This window comes from Rutidosis leptorrhynchoides, chromosome 1 (assembly GCF_046630445.1).
Source record: "Rutidosis leptorrhynchoides isolate AG116_Rl617_1_P2 chromosome 1, CSIRO_AGI_Rlap_v1, whole genome shotgun sequence".
NCBI classification, from domain to species: Eukaryota; Viridiplantae; Streptophyta; class Magnoliopsida; order Asterales; family Asteraceae; genus Rutidosis; species Rutidosis leptorrhynchoides.
The window spans coordinates 209,801,924-209,820,725 of record NC_092333.1 but is presented as its reverse complement, the minus strand read 5'-3'; positions in this window follow the sequence as shown (position 1 = coordinate 209,820,725).

Sequence of the window (18,802 nt, the reverse complement as noted above, 5' to 3'; positions counted from 1 at the left end):
TCCTCCCAATATTTTGCTTCCTTGGCGGAAACACCATTGACCATTATTAACCTTGGTCGGTTGGTTGAAGATTTTCTTTTACTTAACCGTTTTATTATTTCCCCCACCGGTTCTATTTCCTCCTCCGGTTCCTCCTCTTCCGGTTCTGATTCTTCTTCCGGTTCTTCTTCGGGAACTTGTGAATCAGTCCAATATATATTCGACTCTTCGTTATTATTAGGTGAGTCAATGGGATTTTTGCTAGAGGTAGACATCTATCACACAATATCAAACATGTTAAGAGATTAATATATCACATAATATATACATGTTAATAATATATAGTTTCCAACAAAAATGTTAAGCAATCATTTTTAAAGAAAACACGGTCGAAGTCCAGACTCACTAATGCATCCTAACAAACTCGATAAGACACACTAATGCAAATTTTCTGGTTCTCTAAGACCAACGCTCAGATACCAACTGAAATGTCCCGTTCTTATTGATTAAAAACGTTCCATATTAATTGATTTCGTTGCGAGATTTTGACCTCTATATGAGACGTTTTTCAAAGACTGCATTCATTTTTAAAACAAACCATAACCTTTATTTCATAAATAAAGGTTTAAAAAGCTTTACGTAGATTATCAAATAATGATAATCTAAAATATCCTGTTTACACACGACCATTACATAATGGTTTACAATACAAATATGTTACATCGAAATCAGTTTCTTGAATGCAGTTTTTACACAATATCATACAAACATGGACTCCAAATCTTGTCCTTATTTTAGTATGCAACAGCGGAAGCTCTTAGTATTCACCTGAGAATAAACATGCTTTAAACGTCAACAAAAATGTTGGTGAGTTATAGGTTTAACCTATATATATCAAATCGTAACAACAGACCACAAGATTTCATATTTCAATACACATCCCATACATAGAGATAAAAATCATTCATATAGTGAACACCTGGTAACTGACATTAACAAGATGCATATATAAGAATATCCCCATCATTCCGGGACACCCTTCGGATATGATATAAATTTCGAAGTACTAAAGCATCCGGTACTTTGAATGGGGTTTGTTAGGCCCAATAGATCTATCTTTAGGATTCGCGTCAATTAGGGTGTCTGTTCCCTAATTCTTAGATTACCAGACTTAATAAAAAGGGGCATATTCGATTTCGATAATTCAACCATAGAATGTAGTTTCACGTACTTGTGTCTATTTTGTAAATCATTTATAAAACCTGCATGTATTCTCATCCCAAAAATATTAGATTTTAAAAGTGGGACTATAACTCACTTTCACAGATTTTTACTTCGTCGGGAAGTAACACTTGGCCACTGGTTGATTCACAAACCTATAACAATATATACAAATATATCAAAGTATGTTCAAAATATATTTACAAAACTTTTAATACATTTTGATGTTTTAAGTTTATTAAGTCAGCTGTCCTCGTTAGTAACCTACAACTAGTTGACCACAGTTAGATGTACAGAAATAAATCGATAAATATTATCTTGAATCAATCCACGACCCAGTGTATACGTATCTCAGTATTGATCACAACTCAAACTATATATATATTTTGGAATCAACCTCAACCCTGTATAGCTAACTCCAACATTCACATATAGAGTATCTATGGTTGTTCCGTAATATATATATAGATGGGTCGACATGATAGGTCAAAACATTGTATACGTGTCTATGGTATCTCAAGATTACATAATATACAATATAAGTTGATTAGGTTATGTTGGAATAGATTTATTACTAACTTTCACGTAGGTAAAATGAGTAGTTTTTATCAATCTTGTTTTACTCGCCATTTCTTCGTTTCTAATCCGTTTTGAGTGATTCCAGTGGCCACTGTTTCGTATTGAACTTAACTTTATGAATCTAAATAGAAAAAGTATAAGTTTATAGTCGGATATACAAGTTACAAGTCGTTTTTGAAAGAGGTAGTCATTTCCGTCGAAAGAACGACATCTTGATGACCATTTTGAAAAACATACTTTCACTTTGAGTTTAACCATGATTTTTGGATGTAGTTTCATGTTCATAAGAAAAATAATTTTTCCAGAAGTATAGCTTTTAAATCAAAGTTCTTCTTAGCTTTTAATTATCCCAACCAAAACAGCCCCCGGTTTTACTACGACGGCGTATATCCAGTTTTATGGTGTTTATCGTGTTTCCGGGTTTTAAATCATTAAGTTAGCATATAATATAGATATAGAACATGTTTTTAGTTGATTTTAAAAGTCTAGTTATAAGGATTAACTTTATTTGCGAACAAGTTTAGAATTAACTAAACTATGTTCTAGTGATTACAAGTTTATAACGTTGAATAAGACAGCTTTTATGTATGAATCGAATGATGTTATGAACATCATTACTACCTCAAGTTCCTTGGATAAACCTACTGGAAATGAGAAAAATAGATCTAGCTTCAAAGGATCCTTGGATGGCTTGAAAGTTCTTGAAGCAGAATCATGATACGAAAACAATTTCAAGTAAGATTTCCACTCGAAATAAGATTGTTATAGTTATAGAAATTGTAATAAAGTTTGAATATGATTATTACCTTGTATTAGAAATATAACCTACTGTAAGTAACAAAGGTTTCTTGATCTTGGATGATTACTTGGAATGGATTTAGAAAACTTGGAAGTAAACTTGCAATCTTGGAAGTATTCTTGATTTTATGAAACTAGAACTTTTGGAATTTATGAAGAACACTTAGAACTTGAAGATAGAACTTGAGAGAGATCAATTAGATGAAGAAAATTGAAGAATGAAAGTGTTTGTAGGTGTTTTTGGTCGTTGGTGTATGGATTAGATATAAAGGATATGTAATTTTGTTTTCATGTAAATAAGTCATGAATGATTACTCATATTTTTGTAATTTTATGAGATATTTCCTGCTAGTTGCCAAATGATGGTTCCCACATGTGTTAGGTGACTCACATGGGCTGCTAAGAGCTGATCATTGGAGTGTATATACCAATAGTACATACATCTAAAAGCTGTGTATTGTACGAGTACGAATACGGGTGCATACGAGTAGAATTGTTGATGAAACTGAACGAGGATGTAATTGTAAGCATTTTTGTTAAGTAGAAGTATTTTGATAAGTGTCTTTAAGTCTTTCAAAAGTGTATGAATACATATTAAAACACTACATGTATATACATTTTAGCTGAGTCGTTAAGTCATCGTTAGTCGTTACATGTAAATGTTGTTTTGAAACCTTTAGGTTAACGATCTTGTTGAATGTTGTTAACCCATTGTTTATTATAACAAATGAGATGTTAAATTGTTATATTATCATGATATTATGATATATAATATATCTTAGTATGATATATATACAGTTAAATGTCGTTACAACGATAATCGTTACATATATGTCTCGTTTCGAAATCATTAAGTTAGTAGTCTTATTTTTACATATGTATTTCATTGTTAATACACTTAATAATATATTTACTTATTATTTAACATAATTAACCAAGTGTATCAATATCTTAATATGATTCATATGTACCTAGTAAGACGTTGTTATAACGATAATCGTTATATATATCGTTTTCAAGTTTCTTAAATTAATAGTCTCATTTTTATGTATATAACTCATTGTTAAAATACCTAATGAGATACATACTTATAATAAAATCATGTTAACTATATATATAACCATATATATGTCATCGTATAGTTTTTACAAGTTTTAACGTTCGTGAATCACCAGTCAACTTGGGTGGTCAATTGTCTATATGAAACCTATTTCAATTAATCAAGTCTTAAAAAGTTTAATTACTTAACATGTTGGAAACACTTAATCATGTAAATAACAATTTCATTTAATATATATATAAACATGAAAAAGTTCGGGTCACTACATTTGTTAGCGTGATCTCTTAACAAAATTTCTCATAGTTAATTTGTTTGTTTCTAACAAATTTTATTTTTTTCCAATGTTTTCTTCATTATGCCACTTGTTGGATTCTGATATGTCAAAATCCAAATATGAAATTGATAGAAAAATGGTTATTCTGTGGTGAACGGATTCGTATATCTGTGGATGTACATAGGATAGTAAATGACTGTTGAATCAGATTAAAAGAATGTACAGTGTAACTTATTAATGTGAAATCTAAATATTCCTCGGGTATTAGCTACCCGTTAAAATATTTTCATCATTAACAATTTGTACGAAAGAACTTTTAGTTACAATCTTTATGAAAACCTATATACATATATATTTTCTTCAGATGTAATCATGAATTTAATGAGTTAATATGATATTAATCTCATTTGCTTTACCGTTAGATCTAGAATACATAATCTCTAAAACATTAGAGGTTACATGATCGTCGCGGAGTATTTCTTCAATGAAGTTATGAATCAATACTTCATCGTTTGTTGTTGTTGGTATTCCTTGGTATCTACAGAGCATATGACATTGGTGCTCGTGGGACAGATTGTAAAGTTGAGGTTTACGACGCGGTTGTGATTGGGGGTGGTAATGGTGCTGTTGGTGTTGATGATGGTGGTATTGGTGCTGCTGCTGGTGTTTGTAACCTTTGCACCATATTCTCCAAAGCCACTACCCAAGCGCGAAGCTCATTGACTTCTTCTATTACACCGGGGTGATTGTCGGTTCGGACGAGCGGATAAATAAAATCTAGAATTTGATGTAGTATATAATCGTGACGAGATACTCTGGAAATGAGAGAGAAAATGGTGTTTCTGACAGGTTCGCCGGTAAGTGCTTCAGGTTCTTCACCAAGAGGGCCATGTGGTGGATGGAAGGGATTACCTTCTTCTTGTGATGACCCGAAAATTTTTGACCAAATTTAAACTCAATCTTTATAAGATCTCGACACGATAAGCAAAGTCTATTAAAACGAGTCTCAAAATGTTGGAACTATTTTTCATGAATGCATTTGACCTTGACTATTCTAGACGATTCACGAACAATTATTTGTAAATAAATATGTCTATATATATTATGTAAATATAAGTATATATAATAATCTGAAATTTATAAAATATAATTGAAACATTAGAATCAAATATGTATTATATGATACAAAATAATTAAACTGATATATAGAATGAATATATATATATATATATATATATATATATATATATATATATATATATATATATATGATTTTTGTACACAATTAATATACTAAGTATATTGTATTACTATTCGAATATGTTATATGAATCTTACATAATTAATTATATGTAATGTAAATATATAAAATACAAGATAGTTATTATATTAATGAATATTACTAATATTGATATCAATATTATTAATATTATTATTAATTTAATACATAATATATAAATATGAGGTTTGATAAGCATTATTTGTTATATCAATATTATTAGTATTACTATCATTATTAGTATTACTATTAACATTAGTATTATTATTTGTATTATAAATTTTAATATAAATGAAATAGGATATGTATAAGTTGTTATTAATATTATTATCATTAATAATATTCATATTATTATAAGTAGTGTTATTAATAAAATTAATAATAATATTATTATTATCATTGTCAATATCATTATAACTAATAATAAAAAATTTAATTTTAGTATTATGAATAATATTAGTATTATTATTATATATCATTATTAACATAATTATAAACAATTATTAGTATTGTTATTATAAATTATTATTATCATTATTATTGATATTAGAAAATAATACATTTTTAATAATATTATTATCATTTTTATTATTAGAAGTATCTTTATTATTTATTATTATTATTAATATAATTATTATTATTATTTATATAATTATTAATTATTAATATTAAATATATAAAATCAATAAGTTCGTACCAATTTGTTACCAGTTGCAATCAAAACTGTAATTCGTTTTTGTTTTTGTCACTAATCTGGATCACAATTCGATTTCAATTCACAGAAACCACCAAAATCAGTTGAAGGTCACAATCCACTTTTTATTTTTATTTATTATTTTTTTTCTGATTTATTTATCCCGTCAATTATATTTAGCTATTAAACAAATCATGAAGCTGGATGTTAAGAATAAAAACCGTTCTATTTTCCATCATCATTATCAACTATCAATTGTAAATACTTCAATCTGAAGAATTAAACAGGAAAAAGATAAAAAAAAAAAAACCCAACCGATACCCTGTTCGTGGTTCATTTTATCAATAGCTCAAAAACAAATCGATTTTTAAAATCCTTAAATGAAGTTGTGTCATAAATCATTTACTTAAACTATCTGCAGATTTTCAGTTGTTAATTCCTCAAAGAGATTTCAAATTTTGAAGTCAAACCTTCGATTTAAAAAGTCAAACAATTTTTCAAAGAATGAAATTCGGATTAACTATTATGATTCAAGTTAATTTGTTGATTTAGAAAGTTTCTATGAATGATTTATGAGCTATTTCGTGTTGTGATTACTATCTAACAGTGTCCAAATTTTTAAATCACAGTTTGAGTTTATGATGGTTCACGAATGCTGCTGCTGTTACCTTAAATTTTTTATTTAAATCTTTATAACCCACAACTGATAATCTTACTTCAATTCTTAAGTCTTAAATGAAAGTGTTTAAACGGTTATGGTGATTACTGATCCTCTGATCGATTTGTTTAATGAAGAAGATGAAGGGATCAGTAAACAGACGAGTTATATTTTTAAACTGGGTTATTAAAACAGAAATAATGAGATGGAGGAGTGGTTCGAGTGTGGGTTGGGTTTACGAGAGGTCGTGGGTTCGATCCCGGGCGAGGACGGCTATATTTTTGGGACTCTTTCTTTGTGAGGTAGTCTCCTTATTAATATTAATTATTATTATTATCATTATTATTATTATTATTATTATTATTATTATTATTATTATTATTATTATTATTATTATTATTATTATTATTATCTTTATTATTATTGTGATTATTATTATTATTGTTATTGTAAGTATTATAATTATTATTAGTATTGTAAGTATTATTATTAGTATTAATATCACAATCATAATTACAAAGTATTACAAGCGTTATTATTATTATTAATCGTATAAGTATTATTATTATTACTACTACTATTATTATTATTATTATTAAGATTAAGATTATTGTTATTATTGATATATTATCATTAATATTATTATTATTATTGTCCTTAGCAACATCATTAAAAGTATTATTATCAAAAAATTTAGAATTATCATTATTATTAGAGTAAGTGTTACTATTAACAATATCATTGTTATTAAAAATTTTACTTTTACTAAAACTATCTTTTTAGTAAAATTACTATCATTATTACAATTATTAGTAAAAATCACGGTTTTAGTAGTATTATGATTGTTATCATTATTATTATTAATAACATTATAAGTATCATTAAAAATTATTATGTTCATTTTTGTTATTAGTATTATCATTATTTTGGTATTATCATTAATTTAACAAGTAAATGATATTTATATAAAAAATATTTAATACACATAACTTAACTATATTAATACTATTGTACAAAATGAAAATATATAAATAAATAATGAAGCTTATACATTAATAAATATAACAAATTACATCATTAATAACAATATATATATTTATTCGATTATGAGTATATGTTTTAATATATATACAAATAATATAGGTTCGTGAATTCGAGACCAAACCTGCGGTTTTCAATGTCGTCATATGTATTTTTACTACAAAATACATTATTGTGAGTTTCATTTGCTCCCTTTTTAAATGCTTTTGCAATATATATTTTTGGGAATGAGAATACATGCGCTGCTTTTATAACAGTTTTACGAAATAGACACAAGTAAATGAAACTACATTCTATGGCTGGATTATTAAACCGAATATGCTCCTTTTTAGTCTGGTAATCTAAGAATTAGGGAACATCACTAATATTGAGAATTAGTGCACCCCTAATTGACACGAATCCTAAAGATAGATCTACGGGAACTAACAACCCCCATTCTGAAATTTGGAATGCTTTAGTACTTCGAGTTTATCATGTCCGACGGGTGTCCCGAAATGATGGGGATATTCTATATGCATCTTGTTAAGGTCGGTTACCAGGTGTTCACCATATGAATGATTTTTATCTCTATGCAGTTTGCGAAATGCCTGATATGAGATGTTACTTATGAAAAATGAAATCTTGTGGTCTATTAAAATGATGAAAATGGATGATTATGATAAACTAATGAACTCACCAACCTTTTAGTTGACACTTTAAAGCATGTTTATTCTCAGGTATGAAAGAAATCTTCCGCTGTACATTTGCTCATTTTAGAGATATTACTTGGAGTCATTCATGACATATTTCAAAAGACGTTGCATTCGAGTCGTTGAGTTCATCAAGATTATTATTAAGTCAATTATAGTTGGATATATTATGAAATGGTATGCATGCCGTTAACTTTTGATGAAATGAAAGTTTGTCTTTTAAAAACGAATGCAATGTTTGTAAAATGTATCATATAGAGGTCAAGTACCTCTCGATGTAATCAAATGTAATGTATTCGTCCTGATGGATTAGGATGGGGCACTACACTTCTTGTCTCCAATGATTGAGGAGGCTATGAACCCATCCCCAATTCATTCAGAAAAGATGATGGCTGATTGGTTGATCCATTCCAGTCACACTGCTTTCAGATCTTGAGTGGGATTCCATTTCGGAATCCGAGAGACTTGAACTAATGACGAATTCCATTTCGTACGGTTGAATAAAGAATTTTTCGTTATGAAATGATTTTCGAATATTAAATGATATTCTAACAACATAGAATACTTATATATAGCATAAAGATTTCGCAGATTACGGAGAAAATTTTGAAAGCTGTCAGGAAAAGGTAGCAATAACAGATACGCTAAGATATGAATTTTGTCTATACACTATCAATGTACTAAATGCAGTAAGGCGTGTCTAGACTAAGAATGATAAGCAGGTAATTTTCGACACGAAATGATAAGCAAAACTTTTGACATGCAGACACGGTCGAAGTCCAGACTCACTAATGTATCTAAACAATTATCAGTTAGACATACTAATGCAAGACCTGGTTCGCTAAGACCATTGCTTTGATACCACATGAAGCGACCCATCCTAATCCATAAGGACGAATACAATAACATATGATTTCATTGCGAGGTATTTGACCTCTATATGATACATTTTACAAATATTGCATTCGTTTTTAAAAGACAAACTTTCATTACATCGAAAGTTGACAGGCATGCATACCATTTCATAATATATCAAACTATCAATGACTTAATAATAATCTTGTTGAACTCAACGACTCGAATGCAACGTCTTTTGATATATGTCATGAACGACTCCATGTAATATCCTTAAAATGAGCAAATGCACAGCGGAAGATTTCTTTCATACCTGAGAATAAACATGCTTTAAAGTGTCAACCAAAAGGTTGGTGAGTTCATAGGTTTATCATAATCATTCATTTCCATAATTTTAATAGACCACAAGATTTTAGATATTTAATTGTACACGTAACCCGAGTACATAATAGCACGCGTAACCCGCGAATTAAAATTCATTCATATGGTGAACACCTGGTAATCGACATTAACAAAATGCGTCTAGAATATCCCCATCATTTCGGGACTCTCATCGGACATGATAAAATCGAAGTACTAAAGCTTTCGTAACTCGAATGGGGTTTGTTAGGCCCAATAGATCTATCTTTAGGATTCGCGTCAATTAGGGTTTCTGTTCCCTAATTCTTAGATTACCAGACTAAAAAGGGGCATATTCGATTTAATAATCCAGCCATAGAATGTATACATTAACAAAGTGTTACGTGTATGATACTGTACATTAAACTTATTGGTTTCCATATCTATTTGATATATTGAACTATCAAAGTTAAAAGATAATGTCAAACGATTGAATTAAAAGATATTTATCAAGTCCCTTAAGGTTTATGATATTGTTACGGGTCTCTGTTACGAGGTCCACATTGATTTGAGAAATCATTCATTTTTAACGATATTCGTAATGATTGGTAAAGTAATCTACAAGTGGGAACAATGTGTAAAATAACAAAAGTTAGACAAAAGATAGTGGAGAACTGAAATTCATAATATTCGATTCATCTATATTCAAACATGCGAAAACGTTTTTTGATACAATAGGAATTGATTATTAAAATGTTTTGTTTGAATAACTTAATTTGAATATATACAATAAGTTATAATATTAACTATTAGAATTAGATATTTAAATAACTCACAACGAGTATTATATTGAATATATATATGATTTCAAATTAGTTAAGTAAACGATAGTAACACTTGTTTATTGATTCGATTGATATTTAGATAAGTTAACTAAAACGTTTAAGTTGAACAAGTAAAACACTAATTTACTACAGTATTTTCGAATTGCTACAGTACCCGAAAAGCTACAGTGTTTTCGAAAATCACTATTTGCTACAGTAAAAACGACTTTGCTACATTAAAACACTATTTGCTACAGTAAACACTATTTGCTACAGTGAAAAATATGTCGACAAACAAGAAAACAAAACATATTGGGTGCGTACCAGCTGGCCATGCGATCGCATGGCAAATGGGCATGAAACCCATGCGATCGCATGGGATGCTGTTTCAGAAAAGGCTCTATAAAAGCTCGCGTGTTTGGCCGAATCCATTCATTCCTCTATCTTTTAAATCTCCCCGCTCTCTATATATATTTTATATTATTATTATTATTATTATTATTATTATTATTATTATTATTATTATTATTATTATTATTATTATTATTATTATTATTATTATTATTATTATTATTATTAAGATTAATATTATTATTAATCGTATTAATATTATTAGTCGTAATATTATTATTAATATTATACATAAAATACTATGACGAGGGTATGCGCGAGTTATTTCAAACGGGTTTTTCGAGTGGGAAAAAGCTAAGGAAATTATGGGTTATAGATATGGAGGTTATGGGTATTGTTCGAGGGTATGCTCATGAGATCAAACTAGTATTTATCATCTCAGTTGCGTCTACGTACTTTCCTACAATATTGAATCACAATATTGATACGTAAGCATTTATATCTTATCTTTTATATATTAATAGTATATCCATGTCTAGTGCTCGAGTATATATGTTTATACATGCTTGTATGCTTTAATTTTGTCGTTAGATAGTTTATGATGAATCACGTCTAACGCCCCGTCCTAATCCATCTGGACGAGTACATTACATTTGGTTACATCGCGAGGTACTTGACCTCTATATGATACATTTTACAAACATTGCATTCGTTTTTAAAAGACAAACTTTCATTTCATCAAAAATTGACGGCATGCATACCATTTCATAATATATCCAACTATAATTAACTTAATAATAATCTTAATGAACTAAACGACTCGAATGCAACGTCTTTTGAAGTATGCCATGAATGACTCCAAGTAATATCTCTAAAATGAGCAAATGCACAGCGGAAGATTTCTTTCATACCTGAGAATAAACATGCTTTCAAGTGTCAACCAAAAGGTTGGTGAGTTCATTAGTTTATCATAAACATTCATTTCCATCATTTTAATAGACCACAAGATTTTCATTTTCATTTCTCATAAATATACGTCCCGTGCATAGAGACAAAAATCATTCATATGGATTGAACACCTGGTAACCGACATTAACAAAATGCATATAGAATATCCCCATCATTCCGGGACACCCATCGGACATGATAATTTCAAAGTACTAAAGCATTCCAAATTCCAGAATGGGGCTTGTTGGGCCCGATAGATCTATCTTTAGGATTCGCGTCAATTAGGGGGTCTGTTCCCAAATTCTTAGGCTACCAAGTTTAAAAAGGGCATATTCGGCTTCGATCCATTCAACCATATAATGTAGTTTCAATTACTTGTGTCTATTTCGTAAAACATTTATAAAAGCAGCGCATGTATTCTCAGTCCTAAAAATATATATTGCAAAAGCATTTAAAAAGGGAGTAATGAAACTCACTATACTGTATTTTGTAGTAAAAATACATATGACGACATTGAACAACTGAACAATGCAGGGTTGGCCTCGATTCATGAACCTATATCATTTGTGTATTCATTAATACATATAATCGTAATCGAACAAAATTTATTATATCTTAATTTATATATTATATATTTAATTTGTATATATATTCAAAATGATTAATATTCATATAGTTATATTAATGTATCCATATTTTTATACATAATTACTTAGTGTTATATATTTAAAATCAATAGTTTATTTTGTGTAAGTATATATATAAATGATATTAATAGGTCTGATATATATATATATATATATATATATATATATATATATATATATATATATATATATATATATATATAGGTCTGATATATATATATATATATATATATATATATATATATATATATATATATAGTTATGAGACATATATAATACATATAATAAGTATAAAATTTTTATCTGGTTAAAAAGATAGTTTTGATAATAATAATGATTTAATAATAATAATAATAATAGTAATAACTTTATTAATAATAGTCTTAATAATGATATTGTTAATACTGATACTTGCAATTATGATATTAGAAGTCTTATTAATAATGATAATATTATTAATCATATTACTTAATAATAATACTTATGTTGATAATAATATTAGTATTAACAACAATATTAATAATAATAATTAATGGTTATTAATACTTATGTTGGTAATAATAACAGTAATAACAAATATTCATAATACTCAATAATAATAACACTAATAGTAATAATAATTCTAATAATTCATGATAATAATAATAATTCTATTTCCAATATCAATCATAATACTAGTAATAATAATGATAGTAATATAAGTCTTTATTATCAATAATAATAATTATGTTATTATTATTAGTAATAACATTAGGTAACATATAATATCAATAATTAATAATAATACTAGCAATAATAACAATAATAATAAGAATAAAAGAAGTGGAAGTGTATACCCTTTAAAAAATTCTGTCTAAAAAGAGTTGCCACCCGCCGGGCTCGAACCCAAGACCACTCGCTCACTACACACTCCCTAAACCGTTTGGGCTGTCAACCTTTTTTTTTATGATTTGTATTCTAAATTAAAACTATATAACCCGTAATATATCTGCTGCCTCTTCTTTATCTTCTTCAAATGCATCGACCAGATTGATTATCTTAACCCATAAATCGTATAATTTGTTTAAGGACTTTCAAACCAAACAGACACAATCAGTTATAATTGATTTCATTTGATAGAAAGAAAGAAAAAAAAGCATCACAGTCCTGCTGTTCGTCGAAGGACTTCATAAAAAAAATATTGATTTCGAATTTTATAAAGTTTTAGCCAAAGTTTTCAACACAAAATAAGTTTCAATTTACACTTAAAATCTTTATCCATCCTCAATTGAAACAGAAACATAAAAATGAACTTGAATTTCACCATGAACACAAAGGTTGACTTTTTGAAATCAGACCTTTGACTCCGAAATTTGAGTTAAATAGAAAGAGTTAGAGATTGAAACTTTTCAGATAGTTCGTATGAAGGATTCCAAACACTTCTACATTATTAGATTTTGATGAATGAGTCGAGTTTATGGCAATGATTTAATAGGTTGTGAGCAGAGGTAGTGAAGGGTTTCTTGTATTTTCTGTTTTCCTTTAACTAATTACAATAGACCATATACATATAGGATGATTGAGTGATTTAAACAGCAACCAGATTTGATCGAGAGTTGTTTGATTGTGATAATTGAGTTCGACAGCTTAACACGAGCAGAGGGAAAATAAAGATGAATATGACAGATAATCTTTTATGCGTAAAAGTCCTTTTTATATATATCTGTATTAATGTACTCCGTATTATATATCTGTATTTATATATCCATCCGTATTTCTGTATCTATCTAAATCAGTATTTATATATCATTATTTATACATTACAATTAATCTTACTACTTAATAAATATAAAAATAATATTACTCTTAATATTATAATAAAATTTCTTTAATAATATCCTAGTAATAATACTATTATTATTAATGATAATAATAATAATAACTATAAAATTTCTAACAATAATATTCATAATAATAATACTAATACTCCTAAAACTTATGATAATTATATTATTATTAATAGGTTATATTAATTTCTATTAATAAATGCTATAATAATAATGATATTAATAATAATAATCTTGATAAAGATAATAATAATATTAATAATGCATAATCATTAATATTAACTATAATTGTAATATTACTACTAATTACGATATAGATAATGATAACAGTGATACTAATAATAATAATAATAATAATAATAATAATAGTAGTTATATAATAATTTAATTATATCAACTTTCATATTAATGTATTATTTAATACTTATATAATAACATATATTTAATATTTATACATTTTAATATATTATTATATAATATGTGTTTGTGTATTTAATAAGAAAATATAATTGTCTTAATAATATAATTTCGAAATATAATATTTATAACTTTTATACATATTCCAATATATATACAATAATAATTGTATATGTAACTCCTATATAGACTCATTTTATCATTACCCTAATTATTTTATATATAATCTTACTTTTTAATTTCTAAGGATTAAGTTGTATTTTATTATTCTAAATTATTATATATATCTATTATATATATATATATATACATATATATATACGCATTTATTTGCAACAATGGTTCGTGAATCGTCGGGAATAGTCAAAGGTTAATTGAACACATGAATATAGTTTTCAAAGTTTTTGAGATTTCAACATTACAGACTTTGCTTATCGTGTCGAAAACATATAAAGATTAAGTTTAAATTTGTTCAAAAATTTCCGGGTCATCACATCACGAATTTGATACATATGCTACTGATATAAAGTATATGATATGCATGTTTTTGAAAAGCTGGCGAATAATTATTAACTTTTCATTTAGAAATCGCGTGATTTCGATGAACGGATTAAAAGATATGGTCAACTGAATTATGTTTGACGTTAATTGAAATTGTGTTTGAAACTGTAAATTAATATTTAAACAACTTGTCTATGAGATTGATAAATTAGATTTTTAGATATTACTAATCGAGTAAATGAATTTATATATAAGGCACGTCTCGTTTTGTTGAACAATTGTCAAAGTTGACTGTCTTATCATGTTTTAAAGCTTTATAAACACTATAATCTGATTTTACAAGTATTGGAAAGCTATGTGAAATAATAAAATATTTTCGATTACCATGATAATTCAAATATAATATAGCTCCTGAAATAAATAATATTTTGAGTTTGATAAACTATAAATTCGTTCAATTATCAAGACTTATACTATGATAATAAACATGTATAGATTTAAAGATCATATTGGGTTAGGTTGACTTTTGAGATGACTTTTGTTAACTTTTGCATGTCGGTCTCGAGCATTAGGATTGTGATAAACTATGACCTGACCTAGCTTGTTAGACATTTATTGACCAACATATGTTCTCTAGGTTTAGATCTATGGTTACTTTGCAATCCGAGTTTCGGTCACATTTCGATGAATGACCTTATGTGCTGCTAAGGTGAGTTTCATTTGCTCCCTTTTTAATTGCTTTTGCAATATATATTTTTGGGCTGAGAATACATGCACTTTATTTTAAACGCAATGGATACAAGTACATACTTAATTCTACACTGAGTTAAACTGAAAATCCCTTAGCTTTTGTAACTAGTAGCTGCCAGTACATAGGATATGGACTGGTGGGCGCGAATAATAGTATATGGATCCATAGGGCTTGACATCCCCGTCCGAGCTAGAGCACTAGCCTTTTAACGGACGTATGTTATTTGAGTTTATGACACGTTGGTTTGCGTGTATTAAAACGAATAGGGTAATTATCATTATAACATTAAGTTTGGTTACCAGGGTTCTCTGTTACGTAGAATCTTTTGATAAACGTTTCGGATGAAACAACTAAAATCTTGTGATCCACCTTTATCTACAAATTATGCGCAACATTAAAACTATGAACTCAGCAACCTTTGTGTTGACACTTTTAAGCATATTTATTCTCACGTTTCTAGAAGTCTTCCGCTGTTTACTTATACGTTATACAAGCTATGTGCATGAAGTCATACATGATTTATTCAAGAAAACTTTGCATTCACAAAATCATCACCATGTATCTTATTTTGATTGCATTGTCAACGGATGTATTATGGTAAATTATTATTTACGGTGATTGTCTATATGTAGAAATCATCAGATACCGAAAACCTTGGAAATTTATATTCATTTATGGTATGCCTTTTCAAAAGAATGCAATGTTTACAAAACGTATCATGTAGAGGTCAGTACCTCACTATGAAATCGATGAATGATGTATTCGTTCAAAGGGATTTGGACGGGTCATCACTGAAATGTCCCGTTCTTATTGATTAAAAACGTTCCATATTAATTGATTTCGTTGCGAGGTTTTGACCTCTATATGAGACGTTTTTCAAAAACTGCATTCATTTTTAAAACAAACCATAACCTTTATTTCATAAAAAAAGGTTTAAAAAGCTTTACGTAGATTATCAAATAATGATAATCTAAAATATCCTGTTTACACACGACCATTACATAATGTTTACAATACAAATATGTTACATCGAAATCAGTTTCTTGAATGCAGTTTTTACACAATATCATACAAACATGGACTCCAAATCTTGTCCTTATTTTAGTATGCAACAGCGGAAGCTCTTAATATTCACCTGAGAATAAACATGCTTTAAACGTCAACAAAAATGTTGGTGAGTTATAGGTTTAACCTATATATATCAAATCGTAACAATAGACCACAAGATTTCATATTTCAATACACATCCCATACATAGAGATAAAAATCATTCATATGGTGAACACCTGGTAACCGACATTAACAAGATGCATATATAAGAATATCCCCATCATTCCGGGACACCCTTCGGATATGATATAAATTTCGAAGTACTAAAGCATCCGGTACTTTGGATGGGGTTTGTTAGGCCCAATAGATCTATCTTTAGAGTTCGCGTCAATTAGGGTGTCTGTTCCCTAATTCTTAGATTACCAGACTTAATAAAAAGGGGCATATTCGATTTCGATAATTCAACCATAGAATGTAGTTTCACGTACTTGTGTCTATTTTGTAAATCATTTATAAAACCTGCATGTATTCTCATCCCAAAAATATTAGATTTTAAAAGTGGGACTATAACTCACTTTCACAGATTTTTACTTCGTCGGGAAGTAAGACTTGGCCACTGGTTGATTCACGAACCTATAACAATATATACATATATATCAAAGTATGTTCAAAATATATTTACAACACTTTTAATATATTTTGATGTTTTAAGTTTATTAAGTCAGCTGTCCTCGTTAGTAACCTACAACTAGTTGTCCACAGTTAGATGTACAGAAATAAATCGATAAATATTATCTTGAATCAATCCACGACCCAGTGTATACGTATCTCAGTATTGATCACAACTCAAACTATATATATTTTGGAATCAACCTCAACCCTGTATAGCTAACTCCAACATTCACATATAGAGTGTCTATGGTTGTTCCGAAATATATATAGATGTGTCGACATGATAGGTCGAAACATTGTATACGTGTCTATGGTATCTCAAGATTACATAATATACAATACAAGTTGATTAAGTTATGGTTGGAATAGATTTGTTACCAATTTTCACGTAGCTAAAATGAGAAAAATTATCCAATCTTGTTTTACCCATAACTTCTTCATTTTAAATTCGTTTTGAGTGAATCAAATTGCTATGGTTTCATATTGAACTCTATTTTATGAATCTAAACAGAAAAAGTATAGGTTTATAGTCGGAAAAATAAGTTACAAGTCGTTTTTGTAAAGGTAGTCATTTCAGTCGAAAGAACGACGTCTAGATGACCATTTTAGAAAACATACTTCCACTTTGAGTTTAACCATAATTTTTTGATATAGTTTCATGTTCATAATAAAAATCATTTTCTCAGGATAACAACTTTTAAATCAAAGTTTATCATAGTTTTTAATTAACTAACCCAAAACAGCCCGCGGTGTTACTACGACGGCGTAAATCCGGTTTTACGGTGTTTTTCGTGTTTCCAGGTTTTAAATCATTAAGTTAGCATATCATATAGATATAGAACATGTGTTTAGTTGATTTTAAAATTCAAGTTAGAAGGATTAACTTTTGTTTGCGAACAAGTTTAGAATTAACTAAACTATGTTCTAGTGATTACAAGTTTAAACCTTCGAATAAGATAGCTTTATATGTATGAATTGAATGATGTTATGAACATCATTACTACCTTAAGTTCCTTGGATAAACCTACTGGAAAAGAGAAAAATGGATCTAGATTCAATGGATCCTTGGATGGCTCGAAGTTCTTGAAGCAGAATCATGACACGAAAACAAGTTCAAGTAAGATCATCACTTGAAATAAGATTGTTATAGTTATAGAAATTGAACCAAAGTTTGAATATGATTATTACCTTGTATTAGAATGATAACCTACTGTAAGAAACAAAGATTTCTTGAGGTTGGATGATCACCTTACAAGATTGGAAGTGAGCTAGCAAACTTGAAAGTATTCTTGATTTTATGAAACTAGAACTTTTGGAATTTATGAAGAACACTTAGAACTTGAAGATAG